The following is a 24,216-nucleotide window of genomic DNA, read 5'->3' on the forward strand; positions in this document are numbered from 1 at the left end:
TATTTCTCTGCTAGTAGTTTTGAATTTTGAATAGCAGGCTAGAAATATTTGAAATGAGTAAATGTTAAGCACAGAATTCAGCCTTCTAAGACTTTTCTCATTTCTTTTTAAAAGAGTAGTTTTTTATTGTCATATTCCAAAAGTAAGATTGGAAGCAGGTTGACAGTATGTGACAAAATCCCTGAGATATGACTAAATAAGCCGTCCAAAGTGGGGAAGAGGACAACTTTTCTGTGACCTGAAGAGCTTAACCCACCCACCTGCTGCCACTACGAATTCTAAAAGCAGAATAAAAACATGCAAAACCAGCAAAAAAGCTCATAAAATGTTAATAGATTTTATTTTTCAGAGCAGAGTGCACATATTCCAATGAAAGCCAAAAGCCTGCATTATTAGTAAGCAGCAAATCTGTTCATTCATAAAATAAATCTTTTAAAACAGCCCTGTTGAAAAGTAGTGAGAGGATGGGTCTCTGTCGACTAAGAAGAAAGTCTTAACCAGAATCTGACATAAGGCAATTGCTCCAATTAGCAAGTCAGTCATGTGTTGTGAGGGCAGCTGATCACACTGCACTCTCCAGATGTTGTACAAGAGCCTACTTTTCAGTCCTGGCACAGAATGAGTTTCATTCAGTTATTTTGCCTCCCCTTTCCTCACTGTTCATTTATAAGCATGCACAATTGTGCCTTTCAAAGGATGCTGAAACTGGGAGAGAGTTTTTATACCTATGGATTGTACATTCAAGGCAGTGTCACTTCCTCTAAAGTAAGACTGCAACTTGCGGCATATTTTGAATTGTGAGAATGGCTAATACTTGCCTCTGGAATCATTGTTAACAGATCCAAATTATTTCCCTACAGTTTGACGGGCAGGGCGAGCATTTCTGGTTGTGCTGAACAAATGTAACTGTAATTTGCTGGAAGGCTTTTCCAAGCACTGCGCATCTGATATTTTTCCAGCCTCGCAAAAAATTACTGAGTACTATTATTTTTCTAAGCATATTTCACATTATAAGATGATTTCCACTAAATGACCATTGTACAATCTTAAAAAAAATTAATTACTGTAATTAAACTGGTTTATCTACTGCCCTTCATTTAAAAATTCCAAAGTGATTCAGGCACAATTTACCAAGACGTTGTCTTGCCACTGAAGTGATGTCAAACTGCATCCATTTGTGCAACTGCTGTTTGTTTCAACAGGGCTCCTGCAGCAAAATGTCTGGGTGGGTTGCAGTTTCAACGCCTTCCTTCTTTTAAAGCTCCATTGCTTTTCTACACAGATGAGCTCAAAGTTTACTCCACATAGTATATCATCGGCTGAAGGAGTTAAGTCATTTTAAAGCCGTCCTGCTAAGTTCTCATCCACTGTGAGAGGTGTAAAGGTTTCTTTTCAGGGAGTTAATGGAGAGAGGGAGTAAATAGATCTGAAATAGACAGTGACGCTGAGCAAAGGAGAACTTGGCTTGTTGCGGATGAGAGACAGCCTCAGGGGTTATGTGGGCATCAGTAAGCATCCCGTTTTAGTCTGTTCTTCAGTACATGGACTCCTTGTCTTTTGACCCACCATATCAGATAACATGAAGAAATGAATAATTCACAAAGGGCAGGCAGTATCGCCACACACATTAGAAGTTGTCTGCAAAAACTAGCATGTTTTTGACAAGGTCATTCCAGGTTTCGTTTACAAACGTCTTTCACTTTACCCCTTTGCTCATATCAAACATGATGCTATTTCTCCAGTTTGGCATTTTATTAAAATACCCCTGGTGACACCACACAAGGGATTCTTATTATATTTTTTGTCATTTGCTTTTTATGGGGCCCCCACGTGGGCAGTCATGGCCCCCCTGCGTTTTCTGCTTGGTCTTTCCAGCTTTTCTCACACCACAAAAAGTTCAACTTCAATAAAGTTTGTTGAAGATTTGAAGAAGAATACAGTCTCTGCTGGTGCTGGTGGCCCATTTTTTTTTTTAAAAAAAATATATATATACTGGTCTTTTAGTAGACATTAAAACACTATTCGACATTAAAACACTGGCACAGTAGCATCTAAATGAATATCACTAATATTGAAAACAGTTAAATACATTACTTTCTCCATGGAGAAAAGAAAGGCATCACCCACAAAAGCAGCTGGAGAGGGATAAAGGCCCATTGGTGGTGGTAGAATTCTTCTTCGCCTCGCCAGACTTTTTAAAAATATATATTTTATTTTGCATGCAAATTGATAGATATAGGGGTGTCTCCATTGGTTTGTGGAAGTGGGGGGCCGCACCCAGTGGTGACATTGGGGCAGGACTGTTGGGCGATTGCTCAGGGGCCCACTCTGCTGAGTAACCCAGTCAGGCTCCCAAGCACAGCAGAACTGGCTCAGCACATTTGCAGTAAGTGAAGCAATACAAATGACCTCCAAGAGAGCCCACCCAGCAAGCCAGGAGCCTTGGGGCAGCAGCCTTTGTTGGCGCTTGGTGTGAGCTGCACTCAAAAGAGCCTGGCAGCAAAGTTTGGGAATGTGGTGGGTTTAGACTATACCTTCTCTGCTTTGCTGTGGGGCTTTCTGGTCTTCCACTTTGCACTATATATAGGGCTGATTGCAGTGGCGTAGCGTGGGTTGTCAGACCCGGGGCAAGACAAGTAATTTGCGCCCCCTAACCCATGGATTTGCGCCCCCTAACCCGTGGATTTGCGCCCCCTAACCCATGGATTTGCGCCCCCTAACCCTAACCCCCAGATGTTGCACCCGGTGCGGCCGGCCCCCCCTGCACCCCCCACGCTACGCCACTGGCTGATTGGTGGAAGGCTGATTAGCATGAAGGTCCTTAATTTAAGTGGGCTCTGCACTGTAGACTGTTAGCAGACTTTCTGCCTCCTAATTACGGATTGCAATCAGATTTCTTAGTTTTGGCATTATTTTCTATTATTTTAGATCATTTTGGATTGATCAGTTGGGTTGATTGGAGGCATTAATGAATTTATATTTAGTTGCTTGGCTTGTTGGCTGGTGAACTGGGGAAATGAATGAATTTTTGCTCCCCTTTCTATTTCAGCATATTTGTGATTTCATTTAAAAGCACTGCTGAGTTCATAACAGTTTTGTCATTATGTATTTTCTCAATTAATGGAGATAAAATGGCAACAATTAGCATGGGGGGGGGGGTCTGCAAAATTCTGTGAGATTAAAAAGAGGTCCTTGTACCCATCAAAGTTGGGAACCAATTCTCTAACCCAAAAAGCCCCAATGCTGTAACCTTTTCAACACAGGGAAGCTGCTCCATCCCTTTGATAATTCTGGTTGCCCTTTCCTGATCTTTTTCCAACTCTGCAATATCCTTTTTGACATGAAGCAACCAGAACTGCACACAATATTCCAAATGTGGATGTGTCACAGATTCAAATTATGGCAGTCTTATTTTGAATTCCTTTTCTAATGATCCCTCGCAAAGCATCTGCCTTTTTACAGCTGCTGCTGCTGCTGCATCATCATCTCAACATCTTCACTGAGCTATCAACTATGACCCCAAGATCTCATTCCTGATCTGTCACTGCCAGCCCATGTGAAATTCAGATTCTTTTGCCCTTACATGCATCACAAAACACTTATTTACACTGAATTTTAAAAGGGACGCGGGTGGCACTGTGGTCTAAATCACTGAGCTTAGGGCTTGCTGATCAGAATGTTGGCGGTTCGAATCCCCATGACGGGGTGAGCTCCCGTTGTTCAGTCCCAGCTCCTGCCAACCTAGCAGTTTGAAAGCGCGTCAAAAGTGCAAGTAGATATATAGGTACTGCTCTGGCAGGAAGGGAAACGGTGTTTCTGTGCACTGCTCTGGTTCGCCAGAAGTGGCTTAGTTATGCTGGCCACATGACCCAGAAAAACTGTCTGCAGACAAACACTGGCTCCCTCGGCCAGTAAAGCAAGATGAGCACCGCAACCCCAGAGTCGTTCTTGACTGCACTTAACTGTCAGGGGTCCCTTTACCTTTGCCTTTTACACTGAATTTTATGGCCCGTTCATTCAGGGCTAAGCCAGACTTGTCCTTCTCCTATACCTAGAAAGCATGGGTCTGGCACAGGTCCGAGCAAAGGTCAGTCTGGAGAAAACCCCATTCACATTTGCTCCAGTTCAGCGATAAATATAGGGTTTCCTTGGGGAAAAGCAAGGACAAGTCTGGATGAGCCCTCCATAAGGAGAGGTCACCTTGCAGCTCATCACAATCCCTTTTTGCTTTAATCACCCTGAACAATTTAGTATCATCAACAAACCTGGCCACCTCACCACTTACCCCAAACCCTGCTGAGCTTCGGGGGAATCCTTTCTGACCAGTGGGTTGTCAGCACCCAGGGCAAGGCAAGTAATTTGCGCCCCCTAACCCATGGATTTGCGCCCCCTAACCCTAACCCCCAGATGTTGCGCCCGGTGCGGCCGGCTCCCCCTGCACCCCCCACGCTACGCCACTGTTTTTGACTCCCACATATAGAAAGACTGCCTGTAATTTTTTGGCAAGGCTGAATAATGTTTCAGAACAAACTTCTATCACTGCTGCATCCATTTTGAAAAATGTAAAAAAAGGGGGGGGGCTCCAGAAAGCAGGAAAAAGCAACAGCAAGTAGGATTTAAAAAAAATAAAATAATAAAATTTAGTTATTTAAAAGAAATAAAAATGCATATTGTGGGTATTTTACTGGCTAACACCCACTATGAAAACAAAAATTGTATGCTGGAAAATTAGGGACTGTAATATGGTCTGTTTTCTCTATGCATATTTAAGTGTTATACAGTGGTACCTCGGGTTAAGAACTTAATTCGTTCTGGAGGTCCATTCTTAACCTGAAACTGTTCTTAACCTGAAGAACCACTTTAGCTAATGGCGCCTCCTCCTGGTGCCGCTGCGCCACTGGAGCACGATTTCTGTTCTCATCCTGAAGCAAAGTTTTTAACCCGAGGTACTATTTCTGGGTTATCAGAGTCTGTAACCTGAAGCGTCTGTAACCTCGGGTTAAGAACTTAATTCGTTTTGGAGGTACCTCAGGTTACAGACGCTTCAGGTTACAGACTCCGCTAACCCAGAAATAGTGCTTCAGGTTAAGAACTTTGCTTCAGGATGAGAACAGAAATCGCACAGCGGTGGCACAGCGGCAGTGGGAGGCCCCATTAGCTAAAGTGGTGCTTCAGGTTAAGAACAGTTTCAGGTTAAGAACAGATCTCCAGAACGAATTAAGTTCTTAACTTGAGGCACCACTGTAAATGCTGTGTATTTGCACATTTTCATACATATTCCAATTTTCAAACCTTATTTCAACCACATTCTATAATTCTTGTGTGTGCATGTGTGTGTGGTGTGTGTGTGTGTGTGTGTGTGTGTGTGTGTGTGTGTGTATGCCCCTTCATGTATCATAACAGTATGATAGCATCTCCAGCCTATGATTGCATTGACATTTAAAAATAGCGCAGGGAAGAGAATCTCTTTTATGCACAAATGGCAGTGTCTTATCACATACATGGCTTGGAAGATTAAAAGCCTTGGATTCAAAGTGGGTTCTTTAAAAAGAGCGCTTTTTAAAAAATGCTTATCATTCAAGGAAATAAAGAGATTTGCCTGGAAATGGACTTTTAATATTCATTTGATGCTCGAATATAGGTAGCATAGGAGTGTGGGTCATGTTATTTCATTTTTTAAAAAGTTGTTTTCCAGTTTTAATGCACATTAGTCCCGTCCTTATTATGGAACTCAAAAGTTCTATAAGCCTGTTTTGGAGTGGGAGGGAAACATTGGACCCTGAGAAAATAGGACTGATGTTCACCAGCCTACAGCATTTTCTCCACATCCCAGAAACTCGGTCATCTCTCAGAGTTTATCCACATTTCCTCTTCTCCCCGTTTTCCCCAGGTTGATTGGAGCAAATCCAGGGTTTTCTCTGGATTAACATTTGTGGGGAAATGTATTAAATTTGTTTTAATTTGTGGTTGATTCTATAAAATTTGGAAAAAATCAATAAAAATGATTTGGCAAAAAAACCACATTTGCTGTGATTTAGCGCTAAAGAGCAGGTTTTCACTAGGAAAGGAGCGGGTCAAGTGAAAAACTGCTCGGACCCGTGCTTTCCAGGCACAGGACAAGCGGAAGTGTAGACAAGTCCTCAGCTGGGCTACTGTGGCTGTACTTCGAAAATGACCTTCAGGTCCCTTAACAGGCAGCATTCTGTGAGTCCCATCCTTCGCTGCATGAGAGATGCAGAAGAGAGACAAGAAAGGTAATGTATGTACCAGCTTGATAAATCGTGTCCTCCAAATCATGGAGAGCCACGTGTTGCGGTGAGATCACCCAACTGCCTCCTTGTTGCTGGGGCGAGACCGTTTGGATGACCTCCGCACCTCATTGGTTGCCTCTTTGTTACTGGGGAAAATTTTCTGTAGGTTGGGGTTTGATTGGCAACTAAGGGGCTATTTAAGGGGCTGTACGAGGCGAAGTACTTGCTCTTTCGCATCATGCAGCGGATCTCCCTCCCTCCCTCCCTATAATTTAAGGTTGTGTTTTTGACCTTGCTATGCCTGTCTAGGGGTCGTCTGTTTTTGGAGCAGGGGCCCGGTAGGAATTTTGCCACTTGGCTGATTGGCTGGTGCCATTTGGTTTTTTGCCTACCGTGTAGCAAATCGTCACAACTTTGTAAGGTTGGCGGTTAGGCATTGGTTCATTCTTTGGTGGAGGGGATTATGGGTTGGCTGTGCCTGCCCCTCATTTTTGTTGCTGCTGCTAGGGAATTCCGTTAAAGGAATCCAGGGGCCTGATTTTCTCTGTCTGAGCCCCTCTCAGGGGTAGGGCCATGCCAGAGTTCCTGGGAGCATCTGGGAGTGAACTAAAAGGCGGAAATCCGCCTCTGTGCTCCCCAGTATGTTTTCCCTTACTGACTTCTGGAGGTTCCAGTTGTCAGTCCTGTTCCTGCTGGTGCAGGTTCATGCCTAAGCAACCACTCACATGCTGTAATCAATAAAGTTGTGGCCAAATTAACGCCAAAAAATCTTAAACAAATATACTGTGTCCTGTGTGATTTATTTTGGAGGGGGTTTGGGGGTCTTCACACGCAGCGCCCAACATGATGGGAAAAATATAATAAATAGGTTGCTGCCCTTTAATGGCCTTCCAAAATCTGCCACCTGAGACTGGCTGCCTCAGCCTGCCTAATAGTAAGCGCAGTTCTGCATGGGGATTGTGTTTAGCTAAGGGTACTGAGAACTGTCAGCTTTCAGTGTAAAACCTAGCACTCCCTTTGAAGGATGACAACGATTCATTTAAATTTGTGGTGTAGACTAGAATTTCTCAAACCAGGTCCAGGGTCCATCAGTGGGACTTGGAACACTTTCAGGGGGTTCCCAGTGCCATGGTCTGCCCATTGCCTCCTCACTTTTCTTCCCCACAGCTCTTCCCCACAGCTGTGCCAGAGTCATTTGGAGGGGGCAATACCAGCACCAGGAACTCCTTGTAAGTTGTGTAAAGTTGTAGTAGAAGTCAGAGAAGTTTGGATCGGTGTGGAAGGTATCCACCCTCTGAGGGGAAGGAACCAGAGGATAAAAAGTTGTTGTTGTTGTTGTTGTTGTTGTTGTTGTTATCATCATCCATAAATAAGCATAACCAGAAGCCTTCCTCTTGGGAATATTGGAACCAGAGATTCCTAAGGAAAAAAGAAGAATATTCTTAAACACTGCAACAGCAGCGAGAGTACTGGTCGCCAAGAAATGGAAAGGTGAAATGATACCATCAAAAGAGGAGTGGCTGGAGAAACTGTTTGAATATCTTGAATTAGCAAAAATGATTGAGACAATTAGGAGACAGCCAACCCAAAGGTATAAAAAAAATGGGGAATTTATAAAGAATATTCAATTAAACTTTGTCCACAAGTGAAAATCTGGACATGCTTTGACTAAACTCCGCAATCTGTAAGTTAGATAAAGAATACATGAGATAAAACAAAGAAAGAAATGAAGATAAGGAATACTGAAGCAGTGATAATAAAAAGGGGGGAGGATGGAATGAGGAAGTTGGAAGTCATATGGAGAAATTAAGTAATTGTGAATTAAGAAAAATATTTTAAAAATACAAGTCTTCTTTAGGAATTTAAGGATTTATACATATTTGTTTACCTGGTAAACTGTTGTTTCCTTTGTATTTTTTTTGGAAGGTATACGGTAATTTTTACCATGTAAGAAAATCAATAAAAAGCAGATATGTAAGGGGGGTATCAATAAATAAGCACAGACTAGAAAAGAAGGGAATAAGTCTGAAGAGATAGTCAGTAGAGCACAAGACTCTGAATCTCAGGCTGGTGGGCTTGAGCCCCTCTTGGGCAAAGGATTCCTGCATTCCAGGAGACTGGACTATAGATGACCCTCTTGGTCCCCTCCAACATGGAGGAAGAAGTAAACATACAAGGACCTGGGAGACAGATGAAAGAAAGGGATGGGGAGCGTGAAAGGAAAATGGGAGAATAAATTACTGGAGATGAGAAAAATACTTTTGAGAGGCATGTGAGGATAGGAAGGGGGAAATATATATTTAAATTCCCTTCTCCCCTTCCGAGTTTCTGGACCAGCAGCTTCTGACTAAAATGAAGAGGCTGTCACAATACTTCCAGAGTGAATGTCTGTAGCTGGCTTGAGGAAAGCTGAGCTAGGGAAGGCTTTGTCACAAGGAAAATGCTGTGGCAAATAATCAAGCAATTTCCAGAGATCAATTGAATATCAATAGAAAAAAGTGTCAGCAACTGCCAGCAAATCTGCCTCCATCTGCCCCTGTTTTGTGACTGGTTTGGCACCTGCACCTTCTGTGACTGGGGGGCCTCAGTGACTTTCAGCCATCTCCAGTGGGCCCTGGGGGTGGAAGGTTTGAGATACCATATTCAGCAGCATTTATCAAAGCCCTTCTTCAAATGATGGAAAGGAAGACTAAATAGAAACTGTAATGCTGGGATGGGTAAACACATGAAGATGAAAAAGATTCCTTAAATGCATTATCTCCTGTTACCAATTACAGGGTTGAATTTTGTCTATTTTGTTTCGCTATTGCATTCTGGAGATTAAATAAATAAACATTTGAAAGACAATATACCCTGAAGAAGAAGCCAGTCCCAGCAGAAGCCTCTGATAATCTTCGCCACTCTCATGATCCCTGAGCAAAACCTATCAGATACAGAATTCTAAGGATTTCAGGACTCTTATATGGATTTTTGATGAGACAATAACAATTTAAAAGAAATGAAGCCTTGCTATGAAATCACAATAGATTTATTAAGTAACCACATATCCTCCAACATTTCTCCAATGAAAATAAAGTAAAGGTAAAGGGACCCCTGACCATTAGGTCCAGTCGTGACCGACTCTGGGGTTGCGCGCTCATCTCGCTTTATTGGCCGAGGGAGCCGGCGTACAGCTTCCGGGTCATGTGACCAGCATGACTAAGCCGCTTCTGGTGAACCAGAGCAGCACACGGAAACGGCGTTTACCTTCCTGCCGGAGCAGGACCTATTTATCTACTTGCATTTTGACATGCTTTCGAACTGCTAGGCTGGCAGGAGCTGGGGCCGAGCAACGGGAGCTCACCCCGTTGCAGGGATTCGTACCGCCGACCTTCTGATTGGCAAGTCCTGCGGGTGGCGCTGTGGGTAAAACCTCAGTGCCTAGGACTTGCTGATCGCATGGTCGGCGGTTCAAATCCCCGCGGCGGGGTGCGCTCCCGCTGCTCGGTCCCAGCGCCTGCCAACCTAGCAGTTCGAAAGCACCCCCGGGTGCAAGTAGATAAATAGGGACCGCTTACCAGCGGGAAGGTAAACGGCGTTCCGTGTGCTGCGCTGGCTCGCCAGATGCAGCTTGTCACGCTGGCCACGTGACCTGGAAGTGTCTGCGGACAGCGCTGGCTCCCGGCCTCTAGAGTGAGATGAGCACACAACCCTAGAGTCTGGCAAGACTGGCCTGTACGGGCAGGGGTACCTTTAGGCTCTGTGGTTTAGACCACAGTGCCATCCTGAAAAATAGGGACATCCTATTCCATAATGATGATGATGATGATACTCTAAAGAAAAGCAGGACCTTCTGGGATCAAATCGAAAACTGAGACGGCTTCTGTAAATTCGGGATGTCCCTGGAAAATAGGGAGACTTGGAGGGTCTGTAACCATAAAAGGCAGAATAGGGACTCAGATGCTATTAAGTGTTCCTCATGCCTTCTTTCTGCAAAGCAAGAGAATTTTCTTATAGGTCAACACTGAATGTCTGTGTATGGTAGAACAATGATTTTTCTAATTTAGCTTTCTTGGCATGCACTGTATGTGGGACTGAATGGAGATGTACAGCCCCCACGCACGCACAGAGCACATACCAGATCAATACTTCAATTTTACAGAATGATTTTTTCCCCACAACAGTATCACATAATCTGCTTTGTGCCTCCCTCTTCCGCCCCATCAAATCTGTAACTTTTTTTTTTAAGCCGCTTTGAAATCAAATAGTCATTTCTTTCTCCCCTTAGATGCAGTACTCATTTTCCAGGTGTTGCACATTACAGCTGGCATGGTTCAATATGGATGGCATGCGGCAAATGGCAAAAGAAGTCCTCCACACTTTGTTGTTCTTCTCTGACATTTCCTGGCCAGCTCTCCAAAGAAATCCCGCAGTTTTTCTTATCTTGGAGTCTGAACCTCCGGTCAGGCCGCAGGGAGAACAAGCTTCAGGAATAAAACTACACAGAACTCCTAATTATTTTTCATACTAGTGACAGGCCCAGCAAGTTTCCCTAGCTAGCAGGAGAAGGAGGTTTGGATCAGGCCTATTTTTCAAAGCAGAGTCCAGCCATTTCCAACCTGAAGACTGTCTCCAGGCCCTGAAGAGTGTGGGATGTGGAACACATAGCAGTCAAAATAAAAAAAATTCCTTCCAGTAGCATCTTAGAGATCAACTATGGCAGGTGGCGCGGTGGGTTAAAGCCTCAGCGCCTAGGGCTTGCCGATCGAAAGGTCGGCGGTTCGAATCCCTGCAGCGGGGTGCGCTCCCGCTGCTCGGTCCCAGCGCCTGCCAACCTAGCAGTTCGAAAGCACCCCCGGGTGCAAGTAGATAAATAGGGACCGCTTACCAGCGGGAAGGTAAACGGCGTTTCCGTGTGCGACTCTGGCTCTGGCTCTGGCTCTGGCTCTGGCCAGAGCAGCGATGTCACGCTGGCCACGTGACCCGGAAGTGTCTCCGGACAGCGCTGGCCCCTGGCCTCTTAAGTGAGATGGGCGCACAACCCCAGAGTCTGTCAAGACTGGCCCGTACGGGCAGGGGTACCTTTACCTTTACCTTTTATGGTAAGTTTGTTATTGGTATGAGCTTTCGTGTGCAGTTGATCTCTAATGTGCTACTGGAAGGAATGTTTTTATTTTGTTTCAACTACGGCAGACCAACACGGCTACCTACCTGTAACTAGAACATAGCAGTCAAGTACAACATTCCTAGAGTGGACATGCTAGGGGATGCTTTGTACCAGCCAGGAGAAAACTTCCTGTTTCCTCCTTAGCAGGGACAGACTTCCTCTGCATGTGACTAGAGGTGGGCGTGGTCTAATCTGGCCCTCTCTCTGCCCAGGGAACAAGAGCAGGACAGGGAACAAACCTCTCTCTTTTTCTCTCTCTTTCAGCTCTTCTCCATTTTGTTTTTCTATGTGTGAGGAGAAGTGACTGCTTGTCTGCAGTCACTTAGGAACAAACTCCCTTATGGGATAGTTCCACATGTGTATATACTTTTGTAACCTCAGTCTGCCTTCAGGGATCCAACTGTGAACTGAATGAATGTGAGTAAACTACTTTTATATTGACTTTAATAAGATTGTCATGTTTATTCTTTTTAAGAGGGACAAGAAGGGATCTTACCAGGGATCTTATCCTATATTTAGAGGCTAAAACTAGCCTGCAACAAGCAAACTGCTGTGCCTTTAAAGGGGAATGTTTGAACTCTGCTTAGATATAGAACTCGCTAATGCAAGTTAAGAAGGATATTATTAAACAATATATCCTCTCCTGCCTCCCTGAACATTACCACAAGGAGGAGGTGAGGAATATTTTCCTTCCCCCTGTCCCCACCACCCAGGGGAAGGTGTCTTTCCTACTCCAAATGTGACTTCCAGATTTTGAGGTGGAAATGCTGGAAATAAAGGTTGCCGTCTGAGCTGTGCATCAGTGCAGCTGGGACTCAGTCCGTTGCTGCTGTGGGGTTTGGGGAAGAAGCAATACATGGTTTGAACACAACCTTCCTTTCAGTGGCGTAGCGTGGGGGGTGCAGGGGGGGCCGGCCGCACTGGGCGCAACATCTGGGGGTTAGGGTTAGGGATAGGGTTAGGGGGCGCAAATCCAGGGTTAGGGGGCGCAAATTACTTGCCTTGCCCCGGGTGCTGACAACCCACGCTACGCCACTGCTTCCTTTAATGCAACATAACTAGGCTGAAGGGAAAGCTGCCCCTAGCAGCTAGAACTGGAAAAGAACTAACAGAGCCCAATCCGACCAGAAAGCACTAATTTAAGCCAATGGCTTACACAAAACCCCTACCATGTAGGTTACAGGTTCTTTCATCCAAGGAGGGAATACTCTCATAATGCTGTCTCTGCAGTTCACTGGCATGAGCAGCCATCCTTGGCGGCTGAATTTCTGCAGCAACTGACAAATATTATCATTGGTTTCTTCACTGTGCTGTTCTAATGAGGTAAAGGTAAAGGACCCCTGGATGGTTCTGTCCAGTCAAAGGCGACTATGGGGTTGTGGTGTTCATCTCGCTTTCAGGCCGAGGGAGCCGGCGTTTGTCCACAGACAGCTTTCCGGGTCATGTGACCGGCAGGACTAAACTGCTTCTGGTGCAAGGAAGGGAACACTGTGATGGAAACCAGAGCAGTGCACGGAAGTGCCATTAACTTTTCCGCTGAAACGGTACCTGTTTATCTACTTGCACTGCATGCTTTCGAACTGCTAGGTTGGCAGGAGCAGGGACCGAGCAACAGGAGCTCACCCCGTCGCGGGGATTCAAACCGCCAACCTTCTGATCGGCAAGCCCAAGAGGCTCAGTGGTTTAGACCACAGTGCCACCCGCAACTGATGACTCCTCAGGTAGTGCAGCAGGAAAAGCAACTACTGGTTGCTCTAGTCTAAAGGATGCTTCTGCTGATGTCACTTTGAGAGGAACAGCACTCCAGTCAGGAAGGATGTGAACAAACTTATATTTTTTCCCCAGAATTACTGTACTATACAAGTAGCTCACAACTTATGCACATTTAACTTGCATGCAATCAGCTTTACGTGCTTGGCAAAAATAAAATAAAATTTAAAAGGGGGCAGAAAGGGGGTGGGCGTCCAGGTAATAAGACTTGGAGACTGTGAGCTGAGAGTCACCTGTCTTTTAAGAGAGGCCTAAAAAACAGGGCTCCACAATTCAAGCCCTCCTTCTGAACTGCTGCAGAAGCCCATCCTTCTCTTTTCTCAGAGTAACATATAAAGACTAGCCAATGCCAACTCTGGAGCTGGCCCTGGGGGGGGGGGGGTTAACGTGCGAAGCAATATGATTGCCTTAACTGCTTCTGACATCCATAAAATCTAATGCAGTATAAAGTCATTTGATCTGAATTATCAGATTATAGAGAATGCTTCTCTAATGTGATGCCACAGATGAGGTAAAGAATAATAAACCCATCCATTAATTCCCTCTGTCACCACTTAACAACTCCCACTCCCAGGCTGCGCTGCCTTAACGCTGTCAATATATGCTGCTAGATTTGCCTTGCATTCTTCACTCACTAGAAACAAACAAACAGCCATAACTCTGTAGTTTGAAAATACATAGACATGCACAGCAGAAAATAAACTGTTTCAAAACAAAAATTTAAAGGGAAGACAGGCATAATGGAATGCCCTCCCATCAGATGTCAGGGAGATAAATAACTACAACTTTTAGAAGACAAGGCAGCCCTATATAGGGACGTTTTTAAGGCTTGATGCTTTATAATGATTTTATATCTGTTGGAAACCACCTAGAGTGGCTGTGGCAACCCAGTCAGATGGACAGGGGAAAATAAATTATTATTACTGTTATTATTCTGTAAAGATAGCATGATAGCACAGTTGTTCCACTGTACATATTTGCAGTTTCAAAAAAATGCATATACTGTTTTTCACCTGGGGATGAGCTCTGAGGAACAACAATACTGTAGGCTTTTAGCAAGGTTCAGTTTTCATTTGGGTGTTTGTAGAGCAGAAGTGGTGGGCCGCAAAATTAATGACCTCATGTTGCCCAAGCACTCTTGCCCCATAATAATGAAGTTTTTATTGGTGCCAACTTTAATTTTTTTTTAACAACCTGACCACTGGGGGGAGGATGGTGCTGAAAGGCATGCTTCTGCGCCCAGGTCCAGAGCAATTGTTCTGAAACTTTCTGCTTGATGGAATTGTTTTGGGAATGATTCATCTCCTTGGCAACACACCAGACCAGACCATGTCATTACCGAGGAGGCAGGTTTAGTCGTTTTTTGAGGACTATCCCTGCTTTAGTCGTTTTTTGAGGACTATCCATGGGACGCGGGTGGCGCTGTGGGTAAAACCTCAGTGCCTAGGACTTGCCGATCGTATGGTCGTCGGTTCGAATCCCCGCGGCGGGGTGCACTCCCGTCGTTCGGTCCCAGCACCTGCCCACCTAGCAGTTCGAAATCACTCTTAAGTGCAAGTAGATAAATAGGTACCGCTTTATAGCGGGAAGGTAAACAGTGTTTCTGTGTGCTGCGCTGGTGCTGGCTCACCAGCTTCGTCACGCTTGCCACGCTTCGTCTTTGGACGGCGCCGGCTCACGGCCTCTAGAGCGAGATGAGTACGCAACCCTAGAGTCGGACACGACTGGCCCGTACGGGCAGGGGTACCTTTACCTTTACTTTATCCCTGCCTCCAGGTCTGGTCTTGGCCGGAAGGATACTGGAATCAGCAAGGGAAACCCACATGACCTGAAAGTGTTGCTGTGCAATGCCAGGTCAATGATGAATAAAACCACTGCCATCCATGACCTGATTGTGGATGGAGGATTTGACCTGGCATGTGTGACAGAGACCTGGTTGGATGAAGCAGATGGGCCTGTCCTTGCCGCTGCTTACCCACCGGGTTTCTCTTACGCACAGCAATCCAGGTCATGTGGGCGGGGAAGGGGGGTTGCAGTGATTTTTAGGAAGTCATTAGTCTGCACCAGGCGTCCTATTGGGAAGACCCAGTTCTTTGAGTACATGTTCTGGAAGTTGGGCAATAGGGGCTGTACAGGATTCCTATTGGTGTACCGACCTCCCCGCTGCACCAAAGATTCCCTGCCCGAGCTGCTTCAGGTTGTGGCGGATATGCTCCTGGAGACACCTAGCTTGGTTGTCCTGGGGGATTTTAACATCCATGCCGACACGACCTTACAAGGGGCCGCTCGGGACTTCGTGGAAAGCATGGCCTCCATGGGGCTGTCTCTGAATAAGTTTGGCCCAACTCATAGCCACGGACATGCCTTGGACCTGGTGTTTACCTCTACGGATGTTGGTGATCTGACATTAACTAAAAGCGAAGCAAAAGAAGTGCCATGGTCAGATCACTTCCTGGTGCAACTGGACTTCTCTGAGACCCTTCCCCTCTGCAGGGAGGTGGGACCGATTCGGATGGTCCACCCCCGCCACTTAATGGATCCAATTGGCTTCCAGAGAGTGGTAGGGGATGTTTTATCCCAAGTTGATGGCCTTTCAGCTGATTCCCTGGTGGCCCGCTGGAATGCGAAGTTAACCAGGGCTATTGACTGTCTGGCTCCGAAGCGCCCTCTCCGATTGCATGGAGCCCGGACAGCCCCGTGGTTTTCCCCGGAGCTGAGGGCGATGAAACAATCGTTGAGACGGCTAGAGCGCCGGTGGCGGAAAACTCATTCTGAATCTGACCGGACACGGGCTAGAGCTCAACGTCGAGCCTACCAAGTGGCAATGGCGACGGCAAAGAGGGCCTTCTTCGCCGCCTCCATTGCATCTGCAGAAAACAGCAGCAGGAGACTTTTTCAGGTGGTTTGCAATCTATCGGAACCACCTGCACCACCGGGGCCTGGTAGGGACCCCAAGATCTCCTGCAATGCTTTTGTAAAGTTTTTTGCAGATAAAGTCGCTCAGATTCAAAAGGAGGTAGACTCCACCGTGGGAGCAGGGCCAGGGCGGGAGAGTGCTAGAGTTCTGTCTAGTCCTGTTACATGGGATCAATTCCAATCGGTTACCTCTGAGGATGTGGACAGGCTGCTTGGACAAGCAAAACCGACCACCTGTCTCCTTGATCCTTGCCCATCCTGGCTGATAAAAGCGAGCCGGGAAGGGCTGGGCGATGGGCTCTGCGGGGTGGTGGATGCTTCCCTCTGTGAGGGAGCCTTCCCAGACCCGCTGAAAGACCCATTAAACCGCTTCTTAAAAAAACATCTTTAGACCCGGCCAATTTAGCCAACTATCGCCCAGTCTCAAATTTACCATTCTTGGGCAAGGTGATTGAGCGGGTGGTTGCCAAACAACTCCAAGCACGCCTGGAGGATGCGGACCATTTGGATCCCTTCCAGTTGGGATTCAGGCCTCACCATGGGACTGAAACTGCCTTGGTTGCGCTGGTTAATGATCTCCGGCGGGCTAGGGACAAAGGTGAGAGCTGTTTCCTAGTTCTGCTGGATCTCTCAGTGGCCTTTGACACCATCGACCATAACATCCTTCTGGACCGTCTAGAGTACTGTTTTGGGGGGACAGGGGGCGGGCGGGTGTGGGGGATTCCCTAGTCCTGAATGGGGTAACTGTGCCCCTGATGGACCAGGTGCGCAGCCTGGGAGTCATTTTGGACTCACAGCTGTCCATGGAGGCACAGGTTAATTCTGTGTCCAGGGCGGCTGTCTACCAGCTCCACCTGGTACGCAGGCTAAGACCCTACCTGCCCGCGGACTGTCTTGCCAGAGTGGTGCATGCTCTAGTTATTTCCCGCTTGGACTACTGCAACGCGCTCTACATGGGGCTACCTTGGAAGGTGACCCGGAAACTGCAATTAATCCAGAATGCGGCAGCTAGACTGGTGACTGGGAGTGGCCGCCGGGACCACATAACACCGGTTCTGAGAGATCTGCATTGGCTCCCAGTACGTTTCCGAGCACAATTCAAAGTGTTGGCACTGACCTTTAAAGCCCTAAACGGCCTCGGTCCTGTATACCTGAAGGAGTGTCTCCACCCCCATCGTTCAGCCCGGACACTGAGATCCAGCTCCGAGGGCCTTCTGGCGGTTCCCTCATTGCGAGAAGTAAGGTTACAGGGAACCAGACAGAGGGCCTTCTCGGTAGTGGCGCCTGCCCTGTGGAACGCCCTCCCAGCAGATGTCAAGGCAATAAACAACTATTTTACTTTTAAAAGACAACTGAAGGCAGCCCTCTTTAGGGAAGTTTTAAATGTCTGATGCTGTACTGTTTTTAATATTCAGTTGGAAGCTGCCCAGAGTGGCTGGGGAAACCCAGCCAGATGGGCGGGGTATAAATAAATTATTATTATTATTATTATTATTATTATTATTATTATTATTATCTTCTGCAGGTCTGCCACAGAACTCCAACACACTGCAAATTTTCCAGGGTGCTTTACATACTCAGTTCAAAAGCCAGGTCTCTTGAGTCTCATCGCTACCCCATATGAACTCAGAACAGGAGCTAGAACTCACTAACTTCTCAAGGATCTTTCAGGGAAGCTAGTTGGCCATTAGCTGATTTTGATGGGGGTTGAAGACCTTTTTACAAATTCAAGGATCCTCAGAATTCCCTGGAGAGCTCCTCATTGTGTAAACCACACCATTCGTCCAGAAGTGAGCTTGAAAACCCTGGTACGGAGAATAAAATGGGTACTAAGAAATCAGAATGCAGAAGTTGGCCACACCTGGTTTAGGGGTTTCGTTTTCTATGCCTCTATGAATTTTATGGCAGATGTTTCTTTTCTGCCGTTTCAGAAGTGTTTGTTAGCAGTGTCATGAAAAAGAACATCAGCTCTTCATATGGAAGCAAACTGGAAAAGACCAGCAGGAAGTTCTGCACAGCTACCCCAGGACTGAAGGCAAGCTCACCTCTAGGTGTGAGTGGCGAGCAGAGAAGAAACCCTTCAGTTTTCATGCTGTGACAGGAACTAGCACAGGAAACCTTCAACAGGTATGTAGTCTGCAGCTAACAGACACCAACAGGGAATTAAGCAACTAATTAGTGGCTATATTGTGAAAAATCTAGGTATGCAAGGTTGTTCTTCCCTTTTCATTTCTTGATCCAAAGCTGTCAGGTGGTAATAATAAACGCTCCTATTCTGAGACAGTTCACTCCTTTACTTTTTTAAGCCGAAGAGGCTGCAACTTTTCTCCCACACCCCAAAATTTTTATGGTGTCAGAGTCTTTTCATCTTCTCTCGATGGCTACAATCAGCAGGACTGGGCTAATTATTTTCTTCACACTGTCTGTACAAATCTCTCTTTTTTTATTGTCAGCATGCTGATGGTCCAGATCAGAGATTTAACTTTGTAATGGGCTCTGAAAACCCTCTCATAGGCATGTCTCACAGCTTGGAAAATGTCGGCAAAATTTGTACCCCCAAAGGTGGTCTAGACTCATCATCCCTGACTAGCAAGACCAGTGGCAAGGGATGATGGGAATTGTAGTCCAAAAACAGCTGGAGGCACAAGGTTGGGAAACACTGGTCTAGAGGCCTGATCTTAAATAAAGTAAAGTAAAATGGACAGTAAATAAGGAACTGAATATTGGAGCTCTGAATATTGGAGTCACTGGAAGGGCTTCTTGTTCTGATATTAGTGCAGGGAGCAGGGAATCCAAGTTAGATTCCACTTTCTGCATGCATTTGAAGACTGAATTTCTACTTTCTTCAAGCTCAGCCCTCTTTCATTCCTTGCACTTGAGTTCTCATTAGCATAATAAAATTGTAGCCAATGTCTCTCTCAGTACACAAAGCTTTTGTGTACTTAATTAGACCATGACACTGATACCAAGAACTATGTAGTTCTGTGTACACCTACACACTGCAACCGACACACTAACCCAGTTTGGAAAGCAGCCTTACTTTTCAGCTACAGACTCAACGCTAGTTAGCTAGTGTTAATGGCCTAGCAATCTTCTGGGCACATCTCCTTTAAAGAGTTGGCCATAGTAAGAGGGCTACTTTTTGAAACCAAATGCAAATACATCAGTAACACCAGTTTTGAACAGATTGCCTGAGGTGTCTCTGATTCACAGTAGAGAGAAAAATACTCCAATACCAAGTCACAAAAAGCAAAAATTGGGGGGGGGGGGGGTTTGCGAGTGTGCACACTTTATTTGAAATATTTATTTTTGTGCACTTTTTTGTCCAACAGCCTATCTCTTAAGGGTGGGAAATTATTTCCGAAAAAGCATCTTTTGATTGGTTAAGTTTCAAATGAAAACAATCCATGAGGAGAGGTAGTTTTGGGAGCATCGGGAAGATTAAAGCAGAAGGCTAAGAAATATCTACGTCCTAATGCTTTGCACTAATGGGATCATTAATGTTACCACTTTGGTTTACTACCTTTAAACGATTTTATCTCTATGAGATGTGACACTGCTGTCAGGCGTACAGCAGCTTCCTGTAATTGGATACATATGAAAGCATCAAGAGCAGAACTAATCCAGCTCATGGTTCTGCTCTGGCAACAAAGAAAAATAATTCTTTTTATATCTGATTTTTTAAAATGGTTTTGGGCCATTTTGGAAGGAATAAACAAATGCAGAAAAGAGCTGAAATGATAAACATTTATTTGTTGTTGTAATTCTTTTTCATTTTTACCACCACTAAGGGCATACCCTCAGTCTCAGAAAAGCACAGATTAGTTGCCCAGTACAGTGGTACCTCGGGTTAAGTACTTAATTTGTTCCGGAGGTCCATACTTAACCTGAAACTGTTCTTAACCTGAAGTACCACTTTAGCTAATGGGGCCTCCTGCTGCCGCTGCGCCACCAGAGCACGATTTCTGTTCTCATCCTGAAGCAAAGTTCTTAACCTGGAGCACTATTTCTGGGTTAGCGGAGTCTGTAACCTGAAGCATATGTAACCTGAAGCGTATGTCACCTGAGGTACCAGTGTAACATACTTCTTATACTAAAGAGTTGTCCTCAGAATCAGAGCAATTGTTTTTTCTCAATACAAATGTGAGGGTTACTGTTGGAGCCAGCCATCAAAAGTGGTTTAGCATAGCAAAGAAAGAAGACACAATGAGGCAGAGAGTATTTTCATAATACTGGAGGGCAGCTCCTTCCAGCCTTTCTCCTCCGGCAACTTTTTATTATCTCCTTTGTTCTCCCAGCCGCATGGCAGTTTTCCAAAGTCTCCTGTTACCTCATCCGGTCAAGGCTTGACACTCCCCTCTCCATATAAGGTAATCATTGCCCAGAGGAATGTCAGGGGGCACCCTGCAGTTTTTACAAGCCTCTGCCTTGGCTTTATGACTCCCACAGGTTACTGAGCCTCCTCTATCTTTCCTGGCCTGTGTAAGCTAAGCATAGAACCATAGAACCATAGGTTTGGAAGGGACCTTGGGGGTCATCATTCAACCTCTGCTTAAAACCCCCCAATGAATGAGAGTCCATCACCTTCCAATGGAGTCCCATTCCACTGTGAAATAGCTTTTACCACCAGAAAGTACTGACCGATATTTAGTCAGAATCTCATTTCTTGTAACTTGAAGCCATTGATTCGGGTCCTCCCCTCCCGAGCAGGATAAAAAAAAAAAGCTTGCTCCATCTTCTATGTGACAGCCCTTCGGGTATTTGAAGATGTCTATCATGTCTTCTCTTTTCCAGGCTAAACTTACCCAACTCCCTCAGCCGTTCCTCATATGGCTTGGTTTACACACCCTTGAGCAGGGGTAGGCAAACTAAGGGATCTGGCCCAATCGCCTTCTCAATCCAGCCCACAGACGGTCCGGGAATCAGCATGTTTTTACTTGAGTAGAATGTGTCCTTTTATTTAAAATGCATCTCTGGGTTATTTGTGGGGCATAGGAATTTGTTCATTCCCCCCCAAAAATATAGTCCAGCACACCACATAGTTTGAGGGACGGTGGACCGGCCCCCTGCTGAAAAAGTTTGCTGACCCCTTCCCTTGAGCATCTTCATTGCCTTCTCTGTACATGTTCCAGCTTGTCAATATCCTTTTTAAATTGGGGAGCCCAGAACTGGACACAGGACTCAAGGTGAGTTTTGACCAAGGCAGAATAGAGCAGCACTATTCCTTCCCTTGATCTGGCTACTATACATCTGTTGATGCAGCCTAGAATAGCATTAGCTCTTTTCTTCTTCTTCTTCTTCTTCTTCTTCTTCTTCTTCTTCTTCTTCTTCTTCTTCTTCTTTTGCTACTACATCCCACTGTTGACTCATGTGAAGCTTGTGGTCCACCCAGACCCCTAGATGCTTTTCCAGTATACTACAGGCAAGCCAGGTGTCCCCCGTCTTATATTTGTGCTGCTGGTTCTTCCTGCCTAAGTGTAGAACCTTACATTTGTCCCTACTGAAATCCATTTTGTTACTTTGGGCCCAGTTCTCCAGTCTGGAATCCTGATTCTGTCTTCTGTGGCATTGGCTACCCCTCCCAGTTTGGTGTCATCTGCAAATTAGATGAGCACCCCCTCGGTTCTTTCAAATGCTCAGGAAATGGTGGGAAACAGTGGGCAAATATGCTATAGATCAGGGGTGGCTTCCAGACGTTGTTGGGCTCCAACTCTCATCATCCTTGATTAATGGCCACTCTGACCTTGGGGGCCACAGATTAGCCACCCCTGCTGTAGATCTGTGGCCTGAGTCCATCCACCTGTGACTAATCCCTCACTCTCCAGGGATGTTACAAATCCCCGCTGCCTGGGAAGGCTGTTAGTTCCCCTAGAGCAGGAAGGAATAAGTTCAATGTGCAGCATATGTTGTAGTCTGGCGGCGGGGAGGAAATCAACAGTCCCCTTTACAAAACAAAATCAGTGACTCTAATGAGCTTGGGATGAGGCTGATCTCTCTCTGCATGTTTCTGTTTGCTTTGCTTTCTCTAAGAGGGATTACAGGATCACATCTGACCATGCAATGTATAAACTGCGAAAAGAGGAATTCATGGAAATTAATTTCTCATCTGAGGATGCTGAGTGTAGACAATAGCAATTGCAGAGTACTGATTGCAAACATTATCTCTTCTGTCTTGATTTTCCTTGTTCTCCCCCCACAGCCTTCAATCAACATGACTGAATAGAAACCTCAGTGTTCAGTATCACAAGACATGAACTGGCACTTAGTCAACAATGCCTTGTGTTCTGTCAGCACGCTTCATGCCTGGTTCTCATATTACCTTCTCTTTCTGCATCAATATGTATGATGATTAGCAGTAAAATAACAAAGTGCTTCCTTCTCATCATGATTCTCTCCTCTTTTTGAACCCCTGCTGTGGATTTACATTTTTGTTGTGTGGGTAATTTTGTCACCTGAGCTTAGTTCTGTAAAATTTAAATGCACAAAATGCTAAGAATCTGGTCGTTTCTTAGCATGGCAAGATCTATAAGGCAAGGTCAGCTTACCATCTCCTGTGGCAGGTTTTAGATACCATTAAGAGCAGAAGGGACAAAGGAATCTGGTCCACTGTTTTGCTCTTGTGCAGCTCATTTCAAATTGGCTTCCCCAGGAGAGCTTCATGATAGCTTGCGCGCCATGTTAATTAGTGAGAGGAAGATGCAATGCAGATGGATTGATTGATTTTGCCTTGCATTGTTTTTAGTTGATAATGCCAAAAGACAGACCGGCCAGGCCGACCACTGATATCAATAGGAATCCCCCCCCCCTTGAGGTTTGGAGGGGTGGTTTTCATCAGAACAACGGCATGGGAGGATTGTATTCTGCTGAAGTCCTGATTCTGAATAGGTTATCAATTAGCTCTGGCAGCTGTCTGGAATTTGAAAAAGATATGTGTGATGATAAATCACGTGTTTAATGGCACATATCATTTGGCCCTTGAATAGCTGGAAGTGGGATTAAACTGAAGTATTTTTGTTGCTAGGTTGGGCCCTGGCAGTGAGAATAAAAGGTAAAGGGACCCCTGACTGTTAGGTCCAGATGTGGACGACTCTGGGTTTGCGGCGCTCATCTCACTTTATTGGCCAAGGGAGCTGGTGTACAGCTTCTGGGTCATGTGGCCAGCATGACTAAGCCGCTTCTGGCGAACCAGAGCAGCGCAAGGAAACGCCGTTTACATTCCCACTGGAGCAGTACCTATTTATCTACTTTCACTTTGATGTGCTTTCGAACTGCTAGGTTGGCAGGAGCAGGGACCAAGCAACGGGAGCTCACTTTGTTGCGGGGATTCGAACTGCCAACCTTCCGATCGGCAACCCCTAGGCTCTGTGGTTTAACCCACAGCACCACCCATGTCCCTGTGAGAATATATTCCTTAAATGTCCTTAAATGGATTATAGAGGATCTGTGCAATTAGTTTTGGATTTTGCGTGATCCCAAAGAGAACCAAGGAATTACAAGCCAGTTACACTAACATCTACTTGGTGGCAAAGCAATATTAAAGGTTTATTAAGAATGAGGTCTTTCACCAGAGGTTGGGTGGCCATCTGTCTTGAATCCTTTAGTTGAGATTCCTGCATTGCAGGGGTTGGACTAGATGACCCTCAGGGTCCCTTCCAACTCGACCATTTTATGATTCTATAATTCTAAGCCTTGCTCTGCCTCACCAGACTTTTGGAACTGACTGTGTCAACAAGTAGAGATAGGGGTGAATCAGTGTGTATTATATATTGGGGCTTTCAAAAGGTTTGGGACAAGGGCTGTCACCAAGGTCTCCTGAGTAAGTGTCTAGGATAAAAGGAGAAGCCCTCTCATGAATTAGTACTGATTATTAAAGAACCTTTTATTGAGGGTGAAAGAGGAGAGTGCAAAATATGGTCTGAAGCTCAACAGCAAAAAAACGAAGATCATGGCTACTGGTCCCATCACCTCCTGGCAAATGGAAGGAGAAGAAATGGAGGCAGTGAGAGATTTTACTTTCTTGGGCTCCATGATCACTGCAGATGGTGACAGCAGCCACGAAATTAAAAGACGCCTGCTTCTTGGGAGAAGGGCAATGACAGGCCTAGACAGCATCTTGAGAAGTAGAGACATCAC

General features: G+C 45.5%; 2 long non-coding RNA genes across 2 annotated transcripts in view; one reads left to right on the forward strand and one right to left on the reverse strand.

Annotated features, from left to right (window-relative positions):
* The window catches only part of LOC307224704, a 238,391-nt gene that overhangs the window by 135,180 nt on the left and 78,995 nt on the right, over positions 1-24,216 (reverse strand). The window lies entirely within an intron of this gene.
* Positions 11,577-22,612, forward strand: LOC307224706. The gene is made up of 3 exons (XR_013842706.1): positions 11,577-11,814; positions 18,015-18,285; positions 22,283-22,612. It is a non-coding gene; the product is annotated as an uncharacterized lncRNA (long non-coding RNA).

The sequence above is a fragment of the Podarcis cretensis genome (genome assembly GCF_951804945.1).
Source record: "Podarcis cretensis genome assembly, chromosome: 9".
Lineage (NCBI taxonomy): Eukaryota > Metazoa > Chordata > Lepidosauria > Squamata > Lacertidae > Podarcis > Podarcis cretensis.